Here is a 20,427-nt window from a genome sequence, read left to right as displayed (position 1 = left end):
TCATTGTTCACTTTTTTCACACACTCATGCATTCTCTTTTTGATCACCACCCATATGCATTGACTCTTATTGAACTTCACTTTGGGGCATTTTGTCCCCTTTTTATTGCAATCCTTTTTCTTTCTTTTCTATACTTTTTTTTCTTTTTCTTTTTTTTTCATATATATATATATATATATATATATATATATATATATATATATATATATATATATATTTTCTCATTTTTTTCCTTTTCAAACTAACATATATACAAGAATATCAATGCATACGGTTTACACATGATTAATACATGAGTATGTACCCAATTTCTAATATTTTTCAACAAAAACACAAAAACACACTTTTATCTCTACCCAATGTTCCCAACTCTCCCAAAATGAAATGATAAACACTCTCACTAGCCTAAGCTAATCAAAGATCCAAATCAAGGGATATTTATTGTTTTTCACTTAGGCTTGTAATGTGCTACAATTAAGAACAAATGGGTTAAGCATAGGCTCAAAATTGGCTAACAATGGAAGATAAAAAGTAGGCTATTTGGGTAAGTGAGCTATTTGAACAATGGCCTCAATCATATAAATGCATGTATACATAAAATAATGGACATATAGAATTAAACAAATCAAAGATTACAATCATAGGAAGAGAATAATGCACACAAGAATGAAAGTAAGTGGTTATGTATGATGTAACCACACAATTAGGCTCAAATCTCACATGCTTGTGTTCTTAGCTCAAAAATCATGTTCCACAAAGTATATAATTCAAGCAAGTTCTAAATTTTTTTTTTCAATCAATTGGGGTGCCCTATAGACAAAATCTTTGGAAATTATCATGATTTTGACTAAGCTTAATATATACATATGCAATGCAACCAAAAATCCTAAAAGACCTAAAAATGAAATGCAAAAGTGTTGGGATTAGAAACTTGTCACCCAAAAAATGCCGAGCGGTCGGACGACCTCCCCACACTTAAAAGTTTGCACCGTCCTCGGTGCACTCAAAGATGAACAAGGGGGTACGGCGACTTTCCAAATTGCTACCTTCAGCTGGTAGGTCAACCGGTTGCTGCGTGTTCTTCCTTCCACTTCCATTTTTGCTTATGGTGCATTGATCATGAAAAACAAAATAAACACCGTAAGATGAGAAAATACAAGAGCAAGGAAGCGTGAATTGTTGGAACGAGGTGAATCACTAGAATGGAGTGAGTGAATTAGTGTGACATTGATGAAAAATAGGTGTGTGGGTTCTAAAATTGTGCGCGGTTTAGAACACACACACACACGCTAGTATAAAAAGCTATGTCACATTTACACAAAAGGAAGCATACACTTCACTCATTCTAGTGTGCTTGAAATACTTTAAAAGACTTGTAGGGTAAGGGCAACCAAACAAGTAGTGAAGAAGCATAAAAGCATTCAAACAAAAATCAAGCAATTGTGAAATTGGATAATGCATGGACATTAATTGATGTGTAAGTAAACTTAATGAACATAATGGTATATAAAACTCACACAACAATCAATGACACATATTGAAATTGTTGCAACACCTAAGTGGCATAGAGGTGAAACACATGGATGCTATGGAACTTAGGGCAAAGAAGATAGAAGTGGAAATCAATCACATAGCAAGAATGGCCCACAAAGCTTTACAAAGCTCAAAAATATGTCACTAGGTAAGCTTTCGATCCAATTTCATGATTCCACAAACTCAATGCATGAAATAGGTGATGTGAATAAGGGTAGACCATAAACAAGCATCACCTAAAAAAAATGCAATGATAATATGCAATTGCCTAACGATGGATGATGAATGCATGGTGGCCAAAACATGCAATTCAAAAGAGTTAAGAAGCTTAAAGGCAATGTAACATTCACTTGGTGCTCACAAATGTTCAACATGAAAATTCAAAACCAAGTAATAAATTGCAACCTCAATAAAGGAATCCAACAATGACAATAACAACAATGATGTTAAACTAACATCCTATCAATAAGCAGCAGCAGCAGTAAACAGTAAATAAGATTAGTAATCCAACACTTATAATGAAAAACAAAAATTAAACTAGCTAACTAACTAGAAGAATTGGTATTACATGATGTTTGGTAGTGTGGATGATGATTGGAGGGTGGAAGGAAAAGAAGAGAAGAGAAAAGAAGGGAAGAAATGGAAAGAGGAGAAGAAAAGAAGGTGGGTGAAACAGGACAATCCACGCGTGCGCGTTATGTGCGCGTAAGCGTGGATAGATGAAATGGAAGCGGCGCGGACGCGTACGGCACGCATGCGCGACGGTGGGTTATTTTGAGAGTGGCGCGTATGCGCAAAGTACGCGTGCGCGTGCCTTTGGACACAAAGTTGGCACACTCCAGGCACAACTCTCGGGAAAATGTATGGAGGGTGGAAAAAATCAATCCATGCGTACGCGTACATGGTGCGGGCGCGTGGATGGTCGGAATTGCTTGGGCACGCGTACGCGTGGAATGCGCGCGCGCGTGGGTGGTGCTCTATTTTTCAAATTTTTCTATGTTTTTGCACCAAACCAAGCATTCCAAACCTCCAAACAACTACCGAAACATCATAAAACCTTATTTAACCTACTAGACTCCCAATTAAACTCAACTAATCAAACAAAACATGAAATCAAATCTAAATTACCAATATTTACAAAGAGGAAAAGGGAAAGATGTTACCATGGTGGGTTGTCTCCCACCTAGCACTTTTGTTTATTGTCCTTAAGTTGGACTTATGGGGAGCTCTTCATCAAGGTGGCTTGTGCTTGAATCCATCCTTGAACATCCACCAATGCTTGGACTTCTATTGTGCTTCATCATTCAAAGTTAATAACTCCAAGCTTTGATGGAGTTCTTCAAAAACCATAGGCTCCCAAAGTTTATCTTCCTTGTGCAATCCGGGATCCCACACTTTGTTTTCACACCCGTCCTTGAGTTGATCATAGTGATTTCCACCGGGTGGCAAGAGAGATGAATTCTCATGGGAGCACCAATCTATTCTCCTAGACCCACCCAATTGAGCACTAGTCCAACCCTTGCTCTTTGAAGCTTCAACCATAATGAGCCTAGACTTACAACGCCAACCACGAAACATCTTTCTTTTACGCTTCATCCCACAAAGCATCCTAAGTTGACCATCCGTTTCAAGCAAGCCATATTCAAGTGGGATAATAAAGATAATAGAAATGAGTTTCATCCACTCAAATGAAGGTGTAAATGGCAACCTAGGCAAAGGTGATTCCAAGGGTCTTGACAAGGCGTATTCAATTCCCATCCTCCTTTTTCTAAGGATCTTCACCTCCTCACAAGATCTCTTAATTTTAATCCTTTGTTCAACAATTTTATCTAAACCTTTTCCCTTACTCAAATCACAAATGGGAGGACAAGAGAGATTTACCTCCACATTGCTTTCCATCTCCTTGGGAGAAGGTTCTTCATGCTCAAAGGATTCTTCACCACTAAGACTTGATGCTTGATCTTCATCACCAAGGGGACTCAATTCTTGCTCTATCCCACCCAATTCTTCATAAGAGATATGCCTTGGAGGTTGTGCACATTCCTTCTTAGCATCAAATTCAATAATTTTGGAGTGGTTTCCTTCAATCTTAGACTTCCAAGATGGTTCCGCATCTCCTAAGTCTTCAACCACTTCTTCCTCTTGTTCAATAATCTCTACCTCATCCTCTTGTTGCATTATTTGCTTTAACTCCTCTTCTTCACCTTGGAGCTTCAAGTTCACTCCCTTGCTAAGCTCCTTAGTTGCTTCTCCACATTCCACAATGGAAGTGCCTTGATCGCATAGGCTTAGGCGGGATGAGACTATGTTGCTAATGGCTTTTACCATGATAGCCGTTTTTAATCTTAACTCCTCAAATTTCTTTTCATCCTCCTCGTGTCGCCTTAAGAGATGAGATTCAAGATCTCTCAATTCTAGCACGAGGGCTTCATCGGGAGGTGATGGTGGAAAAGAGGGTTCATTGTTTGAGGGAGAGGTATTGTAGTTGGAAGGTGGTTCTTCTTGGTAGGGTTGTGGTGGTTCAATATTTCCCACTCTTTCCATTTGTTGCACAAAACACTCCATGGTTGCTTGAAATTGATCCAATGTCTCCTTGAAACGATCCCTTGACTCTTGTTCTTCTTGGATATCATGAGTAGGATCATATGACTCTTGGATTGAAGGACATGAGTATTCTTCCATGGGAGGTTGTGGTGGAAAGTGGTATTCATCTTGTGGTTGGAAATTTTCATACATTGGAGGTGGTTCATCTTGGTAATAATATGGAGGGGGTGGCTCTTGAAAATGTTGATGTTGGAATGGTGGTGGTTCTATGTGTGGTTCATATGGCTCATATGATTGTTGGTAGGATGGATATGGATTAGGGTCATATGAAGATGGTTGGTAAGAAGGGGCTTGTGAGTACGGTTGAGGGCTATGTTGAGGATATGGCTCATAGGCATATGGTGGTGGTTCTTGAAAGTCACAAGGGAATTCACCATAGCCATTGGATTGGCATGCATCATAGAATGGCTCTTCTTCATAGTTCATTGGTGGAGGTTGTTGCCATGAGGATTGATCATATGCATATGGCTCCTCCCACCTTTGGTTATCCCATCCTTGATGCACATCTTCATTGAGGTTTTCATTTCCTACAACATAGTTAGAACCAAACTCATAGCCAAAGTGAGAATTCATAGTGAAAAGTGAAAATAGGAAATAAAAGCTAACAAGAAATAATAAAACAAAGTCCTAAAACTAGCAAAAACTAACAAGCAATCCAAAAATCAAGCTATTCACAATATTCACATATATACAATAACCAATAACATAACACCATTGCAACTCCCTGGCAATGGCGCCATTTTGATGAACGAGCTTTGCTTGATGGTCTAGAATTTCTTCTTATAGAAGGAATAATTTTGTTGTAAGCATAGTTCCAAACCAACAAACAATTCCCACATCAAAAATTTGGTTTTGTCACAATTAACAAACCCCAAATGAAAATTAACCGGAGTATTTAGACTCCGGGTCGTCTCACGAAGAGTTACAATGAAGTGTTTAATTATTGGCTATGAAGATGCTAAGGGGGGTTGAATTGATATTTGACAAGAAAACATAAATGACAAGAAAGTAAAACAACAAGAACTAATAAAAGAAATAGTAAGAACTCTTGGCTAGACATAGGTAATTGAGATCACCATCCTTGTCTACATACTAAATATTGATAATTATGAGAGGCCAACCCATTAAGTCTACTTCCAAAGCCTTAAGTACGTAATATCTACTCCTAGGCTTGAAGTACGTCAAATAGGCTTGATCACATCCACCCATAAGTCCTAACCTATCTACTAATTAGCTTAGTAGTGGGTTAGCATCAATGAGCTTCAAATTGATCACACAGGGTTCTCAAATCACTAATTCAATGAGACCCAATGACTCAAGGTCACTCAATTCCCTTAGCCTAGGCCAAGAGCAAAGAAAACTACTCAAAAACTAGAGGAAGCATTTTAACAAACACCTAGAGTGCAAGAAAAGTAAACATCACAAAATGCAAGAATTAAAAGAGATCCAACTAACATAAACAAGAAATCATAATAACAATCAAGATCAACATAAAAGAAATATGGAAACATAAAATTGCATTAAAGAAAAAATCAAGATCCAACAATGTTCATCAACATAAAAGAGAGTAAAATAAGGGAAATTAACAAGAGAAACTAAGAAGATTAAGACAATAGAACACTAAAACATAAAGAGAATTGAAATCAAAACAAGAATTGAAAGAGAAATTTGAAAGTGATTAACCTAATTTGATCCTAATTGCTATCCTAAATCTAGAGAGAGGAGAGAGTCTCTCTCTCTAGAATTCTACCCTAAAACATGCTTGAATAACTAAATTATGACTAAGTGTGTTGACTCTTTTTCAATCCTTGGCTGAAATAGCATCAGAAATGAGTTGGGTTGGGCCCAAAGTGCTTCAGAATTCGCTGGGGGCGAATTCACTTTAGTGGGCCATGGCAGAATCGGCACGCGCGCGCAAAGTGCGCGTGCGCGCCCCTCAGCGCGAAGTAACATATGGCAAATTTTATATCATTTTGAAGCCCCGGATGTTAGCTTTCCAACGCAACTAGAGCCTCCTCATTTGGACCTCTGTAGCTCAAGTTATGGTCAATTGAGTGCAAAGATGTCGGCTTGACAGCTTTACAGTTCCTCCATTTCTTCATGAGTTCTCCCGCTTGCATGCTTTTCTCCTCACTTCTTCCATCCAATACTTGCCCTATGAACCTAAAATCACTTAACAAATACATCAAGGCATCGAATGGAATTAAAGTGAATTAAAATTACCAATTTTAGGGTCTAAAAAGTATGTTTTCACATTTAAGCACAATTCAAGGGAGAATTACAAAACCATGCTATTTTTATTGAATAAATGTGAGAAAAGGTGATAAAATCCCCCAAAATAAGCACAAGATAAACCACAAAATCGGGGTTTATCAAATCTCTCCACACTTAAACTAAGCATGTCCTCATGCGAAAATCAAGAAAGAAGCAAAGGGACATCAACATTTATTCAATGCAAACTAACTACATGCAATCTATCTATATGCAATCTATCTACATGAATGCATCCACTTGGTCAAAATAAATCAATTTCCAAGAATACACATACAAACACAAGGGCTAAGGCAATAGCAATTACTCAACCCATAATTGAATTGAATTATTAAGAAGATTTTACAAACTTGCAAGAAAAGACATGATCATGGGTGAAAACATGTAATTGAGCAATCGAACCCTCACCGGATGTGTATCCGCTTTAGTCGCTCAAGTGTATGGGGTTGATTCACTCAATTCTCCCCTAATCATGCTTTCCAAGATTTGTTTTTCATCTAACAATCAACAATTATTCCATGCATGCATACAAATATCATGAGGGCTTTCCATAGGTTGTAATGGGGTTAGGGTCAAAGTAGGATGCATATGGTCAAGTGGGCTTGAGATTTGAATCTTTGATTAACTTAAACTTTTCACCTAACCTATGACAACCTATACAATTATAAACAAACCTAACTACTCATTGTTCACTTTTTTCACACACTCATGCATTCTCTTTTTGATCACCACCCATATGCATTGACTCTTATTGAACTTCACTTTGGGGCATTTTGTCCCCTTTTTATTGCAATCCTTTTTCTTTCTTTTCTATACTTTTTTTTCTTTTTCTTTTTTTTTCATATATATATATATATATATATATATATATATATATATATATATATATATATATATATTTTCTCATTTTTTTCCTTTTCAAACTAACATATATACAAGAATATCAATGCATACGGTTTACACATGATTAATACATGAGTATGTACCCAATTTCTAATATTTTTCAACAAAAACACAAAAACACACTTTTATCTCTACCCAATGTTCCCAACTCTCCCAAAATGAAATGATAAACACTCTCACTAGCCTAAGCTAATCAAAGATCCAAATCAAGGGATATTTATTGTTTTTCACTTAGGCTTGTAATGTGCTACAATTAAGAACAAATGGGTTAAGCATAGGCTCAAAATTGGCTAACAATGGAAGATAAAAAGTAGGCTATTTGGGTAAGTGAGTTATTTGAACAATGGCCGCAATTTATTTCCCATCATTTATTTTCTGCTATTTACTTTCCCACCATTTAATTTCTTGCAATTCTCAACTCACTTTCTGCTTAGCTCAACTAGAACATTCTTCCAATTAAAGTTGCTTGACCAATCAATTTCTGTGAGATTCGACCTCACTCTACTGTGAGTTTTTACTTGACGACAATTTGGTATACTTGCCGAAGGAAATTTGTTGAGAGATAAGTTTCCGTGCATCAAGTTTATGACGCCGTTGCCAGGAATTGATTTTGTATCAACAATGATTAAATTGGTGGATAACTAGATTGAGCATTTTTTTTTTATTTTGTTTGATTTAAGTTCATTTGAGTAATTTACTTTCTGTTTAGCTATTTTCTTCCCTTTCCCCTACCCATTTTCTTAGTTGTTTACAATTCAGTCACTAACTGATGAACGAACTTTGCTTGATGGTCTAGAATTTCTTCTTATAGAAGGAATAATTTCGTTGTAAGCATAGTTCCAAACCAACAAACAATTCCCACATTAAAAATTTGGTTTTGTCACAATTAACAAACCCCAAATGAAAATTAACCGGAGTATTTGGACTTCGGGTCGTCTCATGAAGAGTTGCAATGAAGTGTTTAATTATTGGCTATGAAGATGCTAAGGGGGGGTTGAATTGATATTTGACAAGAAAACATAAATGACAAGAAAGTAAAACAACAAGAACTAATAAAAGAAATAGTAAGAACTCTTGGCTAGACATAGGTAATTGAGATCACCATCCTTGTCTACATACTAAATATTGATAATTATGAGAGGCCAACCCATTAAGTCTACTTCCAAAGCCTTAAGTACGTAATATCTACTCCTAGGCTTGAAGTACGTCAAATAGGCTTGATCACATCCACCCATAAGTCCTAACCTATCTACTAATTAGCTTAGTAGTGGGTTAGCATCAATGAGCTTCAAATTGATCACACAGGGTTCTCAAATCACTAATTCAATGAGACCCAATGACTCAAGGTCACTCAATTCCCTTAGCCTAGGCCAAGAGCAAAGAAAACTACTCAAAAACTAGAGGAAGCATTTTAACAAACACCTAGAGTGCAAGAAAAGTAAACATCACAAAATGCAAGAATTAAAAGAGATCCAACTAACATAAACAAGAAATCATAATAACAATCAAGATCAACATAAAAGAAATATGGAAACATAAAATTGCATTAAAGAAAAAATCAAGATCCAACAATGTTCATCAACATAAAAGAGAGTAAAATAAGGGAAATTAACAAGAGAAACTAAGAAGATTAAGACAATAGAACACTAAAACATAAAGAGAATTGAAATCAAAACAAGAATTAAAAGAGAAATTTGAGAGTGATTAACCTAATTTGATCCTAATTGCTATCCTAAATTTAGAGAGAGGAGAGAGTCTCTCTCTCTAGAATTCTACCCTAAAACATGCTTGAATAACTAAATTATGACTAAGTGTGTTGACTCTCCTTCAATCTTTGGCTGAAATAGCATCAGAAATGAGTTGGGTTGGGCCCAAAGTGCTTCAGAATTCGCTGGGGGCGAATTCACTTTAGTGGGCCATGGCAGAATCGGCACGCGCGCGCAAAGTGCATGTGCGCGCCCCTCAGCGCGAATTAACATATGGCAAATTTTATATCATTTTGAAGTTCCGGATGTCAGCTTTCCAACGCAACTGGAACCGCCTCATTTGGACCTCTGTAGCTCAAGTTATGGTCAATTGAGTGCGAAGAGGTCGGCTTGACAGCTTTACGGTTCCTCCATTTCTTCATGAGTTCTCCCGCTTGCATGCTTTTCTCCTCACTTCTTCCATCCAATACTTGCCCTATGAACCTGAAATCACTTAACAAATATATCAAGGCATCGAATGGAATTAAAGTAAATTAAAATTACCAATTTTAGGGTCTAAAAAGTATGTTTTCACATTTAAGCACAATTCAAGGGAGAATTACAAAACCATGCTATTTTTATTGAATAAATGTGAGAAAAGGTGATAAAATCCCCCAAAATAAGCACAAGATAAACCACAAAATCGGGGTTTATCACTAACCCACTAACTGTTTGATATATTGCATCACTCACACTAACAGCATTTCTGTAGAAATTACTGCCTGCATCTATCTTTCTTGCTTTTGCCTTGTTGGTTGTATGACAGGTAGAAGAAGCGGGGCTTCAACTTCCTTTGATTCTGAACCTGAGAGGACCTTCCTTAGATCAAGGAGGGAAGCAAGAAGAAAGAGAGTAGTTGGTGCTGAGGAAGAGGAAGAGTACTTTGAACCAGACATGGAGGAGAATATGGAGAACCATCATAAAGAAGAGGCTCATAACCATGGCAGAGAAGGTCCAGCGCATCAGGCTGGACAAGAGAGAAGAGTTCTGGGTTCTTACATTAACCCAAACCCAGGAAACTGTGGAAGTAGCATCCAAAGGCCAACCATACATGCCAACAACTAAAGCCACAGCTCATCACCCTTGTTCAGAACAATTGTTCATTCGGAGAAAGTGTCCAAGAAGACCCCAATCAACATCTAACCACCTTCCTGAGGATATGCGATACTGTGAAGTCTAATGGTATTCATCCTGACACCTATAGACTACTTCTGTTTCCCTTCTCACTCAAGGATAAAGCATCTAAATGGCTGGAATCCTTTCCAAAGGAGAGTTTAGCAACCTGGAAAGATGTGGTGAACAACTTCTTGGCAAGATTCTATCCTCCTCAACGGATCAACAAGTTGAGAGCTGAGGTACAAACATTCAGGCAGCAGGATGGTGAGACTCTATATAAAGCATGGGAGAGGTTTAAAGACTTGACAAGAAGATGCCCGCCAGATATGTTCAATGAATGGGTGCAGTTGCACATTTTCTATGAAGGCCTTTCGTATGAATCAAAGAAGGCAGTAGACCACTCATCTGGGGGATCTCTAAACAAGAAGAAGACCATTGAAGAAGCCATAGATGTCGTTGAGACTGTAGCAGAGAATGACTACTTCTATGCTTCTGAAAGAGGCAATACTAGAGGAGTGATGGAGCTGAACAATGTGGATGCACTGCTAGCTCAAAACAAGATGATTACCAAGCAATTAGCTGACCTCACCAAGAAGATGGAGAGGAATCAAGTAGCAGCAATCACCACTTCAGCAGCAACCCAAGAAGGAGTGAATGAAGAAGCAGAGGGTGATCAGGAACAAGCCAACTACATTTGAAATTCACCTAGGCAAAATCATGACCCATACTCTAAAACGTATAATCCTGGTTGGAGGAACCACCCAAACTTTGGGTGAGGAAATCAACAAGACCAAGGCCAAGATCAGAGACGCCATAACCCCAACAATAATGCAACTCACCAACACTCCACACAGAGGTCATACCAACACCCACCCAACAACACTTCTCAACATCCATACCAAAGTTAAAATGGCCCTTCTCATCCTTCCAATCTCAACTCTCCATCATCGAAAGAAAGACTATCAAGGATTGAGACTCTACTTGAAGGCATATGCAAGGAGATTCAAGATAACAAGGTGTTCAAAGAGGAGGTGCGAGCCAATATCAAGAATCAGGGAGACACCATCAAGAGGTTGGAATTTCAAGTGGGTTACCTATCTGAGAAGATTCCCAAACCTACTGATAGCTTCCCAGGTGACACAGAGAAAAATCCGAGAGGTGAAGCAAAGAAAGTCAGATGGGAAGATTGTAAGATGGTTACTATAAGTTATAAGGAGACTGAGGAAGAGCCGAACAAACCATCAGAACAACCTGAAGATACATCAGTAGGAAAGCAGGAAGAAAATCATCAAGAAACCACAATTACACAGAAGGAGCTGCTGAGACTCTATGCACCCTTTCCCCAATTACTCAATGGTGGTGTAGAGAAGAGAATATACTCAAGGTTTTTTGACATATTTGCATCTCTCCATGTAAACATACCATTCATCAAGGCCCTCCAACAAATGTCCTCATACATTAAGTAAATAAAGGAGCTGCTGACCAGAAAAAGCTCACTCAATGGAGGACAAACCATAGTGATGAATAAGGAGTGCAGTGTTCTCATTCAACCAGAGCTGCCTACAAAAAAGAAGGACCTAGGGAGTTTTCACATCCCCTGTGCCATAGGAGAAACAATGTTTGATAAAGGACTCTGTGATCTGGGAGCCAGCATCAACTTAATGCCTTTATCCCTTATGAAGAGGCTGCAAATCAATGAGCTGATACCCACAGACGTAGTCATCAGGCTGGCGGACAAAACTCAAAAACAAGCAATAGGAGTGGTTGGAAACGTGCTGGTGAAGGTTGGGAACTACTTCCTTCCCACAGACATTGTCATACTGGAAATGGAAGAAAGTCATCTTCACCCAATCATATTGGGAAGACCATTCTTAGCTACAGCCAGAGCGTTCATAGATGTGGAGCAAGGAGAGCTAATACTGAGGGTACATGATGAACAACTCACCTTCAATGTCTTCAAACCCTCACAAGAAGCAAGTCAGGAAGGCAAGGAACTAAGGACAGAGCATGACAGAGCAATAGTGGGAGAAACAAGCATTGAGGCACAAGCTGTACACTCAGGAATTCCTTTGGGTGATGAACAAAATAATCAGCAGCTGTCATAGCTAAAGGAAACTCGAGTGGAGCCAAAACCACCAGAATCATATGGGACCAACAACAAAATCCCCCTAGGAAAAGAGACCACAAAGAGCAGGATAACAGCAAAAGAAACAAAGAAGAAGATATACTAAGGAGATGGAGGAACAAAAAGATCCCTACAGAAGATTTCTCTCCAGGGGATAAAGTGATCTCAGCTTACTTCCTAGATATCCCACCTCATCTCCCCACCATCCCATCTCAGTTACCTAAGATTTTCACCATCAACAAAGTTCTTTCCCTAGAACATGTAGAGATCATTAATGAAGCCAATGGATATAGGTTTACTGCAAGAGGGGAAGATCTGAAGCATTACCAACCACCATGACAAAGGAAGAACGTCAAGCTAGTGACGCTAAAGAAGCGCTTCATGGGAGGCAACTCATATTTTACATGCTTTTAAAGTAGTTAATAAAGCAAGGTTCATGGATCGCAAATCAACTTTGACATATCCTTGATTAAATCCTTTTATGCAACATATAGTGAAGAACAAGTTTGGAGTTCAAGGCACACTAAGAGGACATGAATGCAACTCATAGCATGTCACTCTTAGCACCTTGAACAAATCATCTTACACCACATTGCCACAAACTAAGTTTGGTGTCACCAAGGTTGCATATATGGAAATTTAATTAGTCAGTTGGTTTGCATTTGTGAATAGCATTTAGTAGTTAACAACAAAATTTTTAAAAAGTAGTTACTCTTTCTTGTCTTTTAAAGTTTGCCGCCACTTCCCATAATTTTATTTTTTTTCTTTTATTTTGTAGGAGGATTAATGGGACAATTGAAGGGTTCGGCTATCACAAAAGGAGAGTACTGTACACGTGTCTCTAAGGAGATTGCATTGGGAATTGTTGCCATGCAACATTAGAAGAAGAACAAGCTTGGAAACTGAACCAACACCATCATAAAGTTGATGATCCTTGTGCTCATCCGATGCTAAACCCCATCCGTCCATCACACAACCACCCCATCAATTCACACCTTTCATTCACTCATCACTTTCCTATATAAGTGATTCCTAGTCCGTACTTTCCTTCACATTTCAGCAACCATTTCTTCAAACTTCTCACTCTCGAAGTACAACTCTCCAAGCTACACCCTATCCAAACCCAACCGAATTCCACCAATCATCACTCACCTCAACACCTTCACTTTTCAAAAATCATTCATGACATCATCAAGCTCCTAGAGGCAAAACAGAAAGGAACCGGTTGAGAGTAGCCCTTTTGATGAAGGGAAGTTCAAAACTGCATTCCATGAACGTGAATTTGAACGGATAAAGCTCAATAAGATATTGCCTGAGTTAACATTCCAATTCAACAAAGATGAATGCCCACAGATTCGAGAGAAGATCGAACAAAGGGGTTGGCAAAGGCTCACGAACCCAGAAGCAAAGATAAATACAAACCTCATCAAATAATTCTATGCAAATATGGTCAGAGAAGACAAAACCAAGGCCCCCACCTTCAAAAGTTACGTGAGAGGAACAGAGGTGGACTTTAGCCCCAATGCCATAACAAGGGTTCTTCAGCTGAAATCACCACATTTTGATGAGCCCAGTTATCACGTGAGAATAAGTAATGGCCCCGACAATGATGAACTTGAAGAAATTATGAATGATATGTGTGTTATAGTATCTGACTGGGAAAGGTATTCAGATAGAAGACCTCGGTTCATCAGGAGAGGAGACCTCATCCCAGAAGCCAAGGGATGATTTGAACTTGTGAGGAGATCTATCCTCCCAGCTGCAAACAATTCTGAGGTCAACGTTACTCGAGCTACTATGGTACACTGCTTAGTAAAGGGTGGAAGCATCAATGTGAACAAAATTATAGCTGAGGAGATTCAAGAATCAGCCGAGAAGAATGATCCAGGTGCTAGACTTTGGTTCTCCAGCACCATCCTTAGGCTGTGTACGAAAGCCAAGGTAGTCTTCGAGGACAGCAACCCAACTTGGGTAAACCCTGGAAGGATGGTTACACTCCAGCGTATAACGTATGTGACACCCACCCAACAACAAAAAAGGCCTCAAATAGGAAGAAGAACACCACAAGAAGAACCTCACCAAGAAGAACCTCAATAGAAAAAATATCAGCAAGAAGAGTATTATGATCCAACCAACATCAACTTGAATCACATTCATGGAGCCATTGAGGAGCTAGTGAGGAGTTATATGGAGGGACAAGAACAACAACTGCACATTCAAGCCCAAAGGATGGATCATCAAGAAGAACTCCTTTCTAATTGGATGAATCAACAAGGGGAGTGACAGAAACAGCAAATGGAACATTATTCCCAGCTCACTCAAGCCATCAATCAAGTGACTGAAAGGCAAGAGCGTCAAGATAAATGCCTTCAAGAACTCAACCAACGCCAGCTAGCTCAGACGAAGGCATTCAATGAGTTCAGTGTACTTAATGAAGGACGGCAATTACATAGGGAGGAGTTCAACATAAACACTCAAGCCAAGTTGAACTATATGTCTAGTCATATGCATAATCTACACTCTGTAATCCCTAGGTATGATGAGGTCCAAAAAGATCTCATAGAACAAAAGGAAAGGAAGGTGAAACAGCAGAAGGAAACATTGAAAAAGAAGATGGAAGATGCTGGCTTCTAGAAGAAGTTGATTGGAAAAAGCAAAGGAAGTGGGAGTGCAAGCACTCAAGAAAAACACAAAGAGGACAAACAAGAAGGAGAGCGCGAACAACCCCATGAGTAAAAGGTGGTGGAGTTCCCTCATTGTTCCATTTTTTTCAAGTCTTTTAAATAAGGAAAATCATGTATGAAATAGAACATGCTTCCATGGTAGTTTAGGAATTTCAATTCTGTCTTTAGTATTCTCCTTACTTAGGTCTATGCTTGCTAGTCAAATTGCCTATTTTCATTTTCATCTTGCTTATTGTATGCTTGTTCTTTTAAGCTAAATAAAAAAAGAGATGTTATGAAAGACCAGAGTAATGTTCAAGTTGTGGAGTAGGTTCTTAAATTTGTGGTGTAGTAATCACTTAGCTAAGTTGGTTCACCAATAAGGTGGGAAGGCAACTATCTGTCCTGAATCATATACTTGAAACACACCCCATGAGACTAGCTAAATAATAAGATCCTAATAAGAAAAACGAAAAGAACAATAAGAGTTAAAAAAGAAAGAAAAGTTAATAAAGAATAAGGCTAGGCACCAAAGGCTTGAAACTTGAGGGATGTGTCTGTGGTGCTCTTGTACCAAGGATCTGCTTGGATGAATAAGTTCTTAGGAGTGCTTCATCACTTGGTAACTTGGGTTAACTAATCCGGGATTATCAACTGAAAATCTACTATCAAGAGCAACCTTGCTACAGAACATTTAGTAACCCAAAGAGGTGCTGGACACCAAGACCTCAAGGAAAGAAAATAACAAGCCATGTGCCTGTGGTGTGCCTGTATGGGGGAGAGAGACTTGAGGGAGTAAGTCCTTAGGGGTATTTCAACACCCAGCACCTTGAACAAACTGGTTCGGGAATATTGGCTGAAAGCTTATCTTAAAGAGTCGCCCCCTCACAGAACACTTAGCCTAAGGATGAAATAAACCTTGGAAAGACAAAGGGATCAATAAATAAAAGTCTCAAAAGGGTGCAATCAAGTGAGTATTCCAAGGCATGATAAAGGTCTGAAAGCCAGTAAAGAAATGAACCTAAGTTGCTATGCATGAAACCCCATAAAACTAAGAACATAACTTCCACAATAATGATTCATTCATCTTGTCATTTCATTCATCATTCTCTTGTTCCAGTACTTGCTTAGGGACAAGCAAGCTTTAAGTTTGGTGTTGTGATGCCAGGGCATTTTGGCCAGTTTCAGTGACCTTTTCTTTATGATTTTAAGGTAGTTTCATGCATTTTCTTAGGAAATAAGCAAGTTTTGGGTAAATAATCACTTACATCTTGATTCAAGCAAACATTGTGAATTTTACATGATTTCATGAGAATTATGCATGAATTAAAGGACAAATTGAATGATGCATGTCTCATAACTTGGATCAGAGCTTTGATGCACTTTATTGCTTGATTTCAGGATAAAGAAAGCAAGGAAGAACCACGTTAGCAGCCACGTTAGTCTAGCTAACGTGACCACTAACGTGGAATGAAGGCTAGCTTGCAACGTTAATGAGAAAAGTGATTGCCAATAACGCCTTCGTGAGCCATCATAGCCCACGTTAGTTGCCACGTTAACTATGTTAACGTGGAAGCTAACGTGGAAGAGAAGTAGAACTCCGACGTTAGTGGTAAAAGTAAGTGCTACTAACGTTCCAAAAGGGGCAATTGGCCACGTTAAGAGCCACGTTAACTTAGTTAACGTGAGCTCTAACGTAGAAGAAGAAGATGATGCCAACAATAGTGACACTCACCTTTGTCACTAACGTTGGATTAAGCCCATATTGGCTATGTTAAAAGCCACGTTAACCTAGTTAACGTGGACTCTAACGTGGAGGGAGCAAGAATCACCAACGTTAGTGACACTCACCTTTGTCACTAACGTTGGATTGAGCCACTATGAGCCACGTTAGTCGCCACGTTAATTACATTAACGTGGAAGCTAACGTGGAGAAGAGGGATGATGAGCCAACATTAGTGACACTCACCTTTGTCACTAACGTTGGAGATGGCTATCAATACCACGTTAGAAGTCACGTTAACCTAGTTAACGTGAACTCTAACGTGGGAAGTAGGGGCGTTCTGAAGCGTTAGTGACAAAGGTAAGTGTCACTAACACTCTCGAAGATTTGGCAAGCCTACGTTAAGAGCCACATTAACTATTCTAACATGAACTCTAACATAGGGAGAAAGGGGTACTCTTAACGTTATTGAAAAAGGTAAACCCCAGTAACGTTTGCGAAGGGCCAAGGGTCAACGTTAGTGGCCACGTTAGTGCCACTAACGTTGAAGTTAACGTGGACCACTTTGGGTTAGGAACGTTAGTGAAAAAGGTGATTGTCACTAACGTTCTCAACCCCACATTTTCACTTAACGTTAACACCACTAACACCCTAAGCTAAAGTCCTTGCCTACTTCACACTTTCTCTGCAAGTAAAGCTGAGCCCACTGAAGAAGATAACTGCTTCAACTCAAGATCCAAAGGCCCATATCCAAGACTTGAAGAGCCAACTAGAAGATCAGAAGAATAGTATAAATAGGGAGAACTTTGAACTAGAAAAGGAGCTTTTGGCATTATTAGAATTACTCTCTGTATTTTACTTTCTCTGCACTTCTAGTTTAACTTTCAGAATGTACTCTCCATCTTTGCTTTCATTTCCCAGAGCTATGAACAACTAAACTCCTTTCATCTGGTTAGGGAGCTCTGTTGTAATTTGATGGATCAATAATAGTTTTCATTATTCTTCTTCTTTCTTTTCTCTTGATTTTACTAGAAAGCTTTCAATCTTCATCCAATTGAGTAGTTATCTTGGAAAAGAAGCTATTCATACTTGGATCTCTTCTGAACCTTGAAAAAGGGATGAAGAGATCATGCTAGAAATGTTTTCTCATGTTGGACCAAATTGGGGTTTGGGCGGATATGGTGACATATAATTCTCCCAATACTTTGATTTAGAAATACATGTAGTATAATCAGTGACCATACTTCATCTCTTCTCATGAGTAATTAAACCAAAGAATTGGCTATTGATATGATTTGAGAGATTGAATTACCAAGGAATTAGAATTTAATCACTTAAGATTGCCAAGGAGATCAATGAATGCATTGATTGAGGAAGAGATGAAAATGAACTTGATCCGGAGAATGCAACACCTCCTAAGCCCAATGAATTCCCCATTTCTGATCTTACCCATTCTCTTTACTTTATGCCATTTACTTTCATGCTAAACTTCCCTTCCCCATTTAAGATTCTGTAATTTATTTTCCGTCATTTATTTTCTGCTATTTACTTTCTCGCTATTTAATTTCCTGCAATTCTCAACTCACTTTCTGCTTAGCTCAATTAGAACATTCTTCCAATTAAAGTTGCTTGACCAATCAATCCCTGTGGGATTCGACCTCACTCTATTGTGAGTTTTTACTTGACGACAATTCGGTATACTTGCCGAAGGAAATTTGTTGAGAGACAAGTTTCCGTGCATCAACAACCCTAGTGAGCATTGCTCCTGACCCTAAACCTCTTCAGAAAAACTAGGAATCGGATGAAGAAACTGCCTCTAAGAAAACAAAGTCCAAAAGGGGTCGAGGTTGAGGACAATCGAGTGAGGCTACTGTACCATCGAAAAAACGGGGAGCTGCCGATATTCTCCTGGAAGCTAAACCAAGAAAATACAAAAATCTGATCTAATTCCTCCCATCAATGTACTTTTTGCACCTTTCATCTTTGATATTCGACTTAATTTTTTGCATACTGTAATGATCTACTTCTTCTTTTAGTCGAAACCTGTCACACGTAGCTTGAAGTCTCAAGCTGAAACACAAAGCTACATGCCTCTTCCGACTGATGCTGAAACTCAGTAAGAATCTGGTCTCGTCTCGACATCAGCCATAGTAACTTCAACTATTTTTCATACTGAAAATCCACCTGATGTTGAACAGGACGAATCTCCTATCAATGTTCCTACTCTAGAGGCTGAGGATTTGAATTTTGATGACTTCAATTTTGATATAGCCAATATTCTTTCTGAAGCTCGACAAGTGTATTCTTTTGAAGGAACAAAAGTTTTCTCTTTTGGTCAAGAACCTGAAATCCCTTCAATGCAAGTCACAGAAAAAGTCATTCCGACCCGTGAAGAAGAAGTCACCTCTTCTGAGCCGCAACTTCTACCAGGGCCCGACCTTTTAGTTGTCGAAAGGGTCAACATTGTTCTTAAATGTCTCAATCATCACTTGGAGGAGATCAATAATAATGCTAACTTGAAAGATCAATTATTAACCACCTTTGACTTTCTGAACCATAAACTTTCGACTGATACTTTGTTAGCCTTGAAATCTTTCATAAAAAATATTTACAATCACATTTCCAAAGTTGACTCTGTCGAGAAAAAACTTTAACAAAGCAACTGAGACTTTAGATATCCATGATAGACAATTAAAGCAATGTGAAATAGCTAAGTCTCAAATTGAAGATGTTTTATCAAAAGGTCGAGTCAAAGAGAGGACTATAACCACTAAACTTGAACTTGAAAAAGAATTAAATGAGCTAAAGACAAGCAAAGCAAAAATCCCTTGTGGAAAATGTCAATCAAACCATCAAGGCCAAAGAGAAAACAGTCGAAAAAGCTGCTGCCTTGGGTCAAAAGCAAGAAGATCTCAAGCTTAAGTTTAGATCTTTATATTGATTTATTGTATCTATTGAAGCTTGAACTATAAACTTCTTTTGCATGCACTTTCCATCTTTCAACCAATGACAATGATATATCTTTAAATATTTACCATTTATATACCCTATCTGTCGAGTAGTCGTTATATCTTTCAAGTCATAAGCATTGCCATCAAATATTTTTTCGACTTTAAAAGGTCCTTCCCATAAGGGGGACCACTTTCCTTTAACTTGTTTAGTTGGGAGAACTAATTTTAACACCAAATTACCAACCATAAACTTCTTCTTTTTTACTCTCTTGTTGTATGATTTGGCAACACTATCTTTTTGTCTTGTCATTCGATCAAGAGTCATTAGTCAAGATTGGTCTAATTGATCTACTTCCTTAATCATGCTTGACCAGTATTGTTGAACTGGTAAGTCATTTTGCTTTGCCATTCTAACCGTTTGTAAATTAATTTGAAGTGGCAGTACTGCTTTATGACTATATACCAACTCATAGGGAGTCGAACCTGTAGCTTCCCGAGGGGAGCACCTGTATGCCCATAACACTTGATTTAAAGTATGAAGCCAATTTCGAGACTGTCTTCCTATGTGTTTCGTAATTAAACCAATTAAGGTTTTATTAACAGTTTTGACTTGTCTATTTTCTTGGGCATAATATGGAGTTGAATGTATAAGTTTAATTCCTCTCAACTCGGTATTTCCTTTTACTTGTCGACCTATGAACATAGTTTCTTGGTCTATAGTTACAGTTTGAGGAATGTCAAATCTATGAATAATTGACTCCTCAATAAAGTCAATTATTTTGGTTTGGGTAGC

The 20,427-nt window shown here is 38.4% G+C and overlaps 1 non-coding gene across 1 annotated transcript; it reads right to left on the bottom strand.

Annotated features, from left to right (window-relative positions):
• Positions 1–10,396: 10,396 nt before the first annotated feature.
• On the bottom strand, positions 10,397–10,503 carry LOC148574749 (small nucleolar RNA R71). The gene has a single exon (XR_015906273.1). It is a non-coding gene; the product is annotated as a small nucleolar RNA R71 (small nucleolar RNA).
• Between the last annotated feature and the right edge of the window lie 9,924 nt (positions 10,504–20,427).

The sequence above is a fragment of the Arachis ipaensis genome, chromosome B2 (genome assembly GCF_059453495.1).
Source record: "Arachis ipaensis isolate K30076 ecotype BB chromosome B2, ASM5945349v1, whole genome shotgun sequence".
NCBI lineage: Eukaryota > Viridiplantae > Streptophyta > Magnoliopsida > Fabales > Fabaceae > Arachis > Arachis ipaensis.
This window is presented reverse-complemented; position numbering and strand designations above follow the sequence as displayed.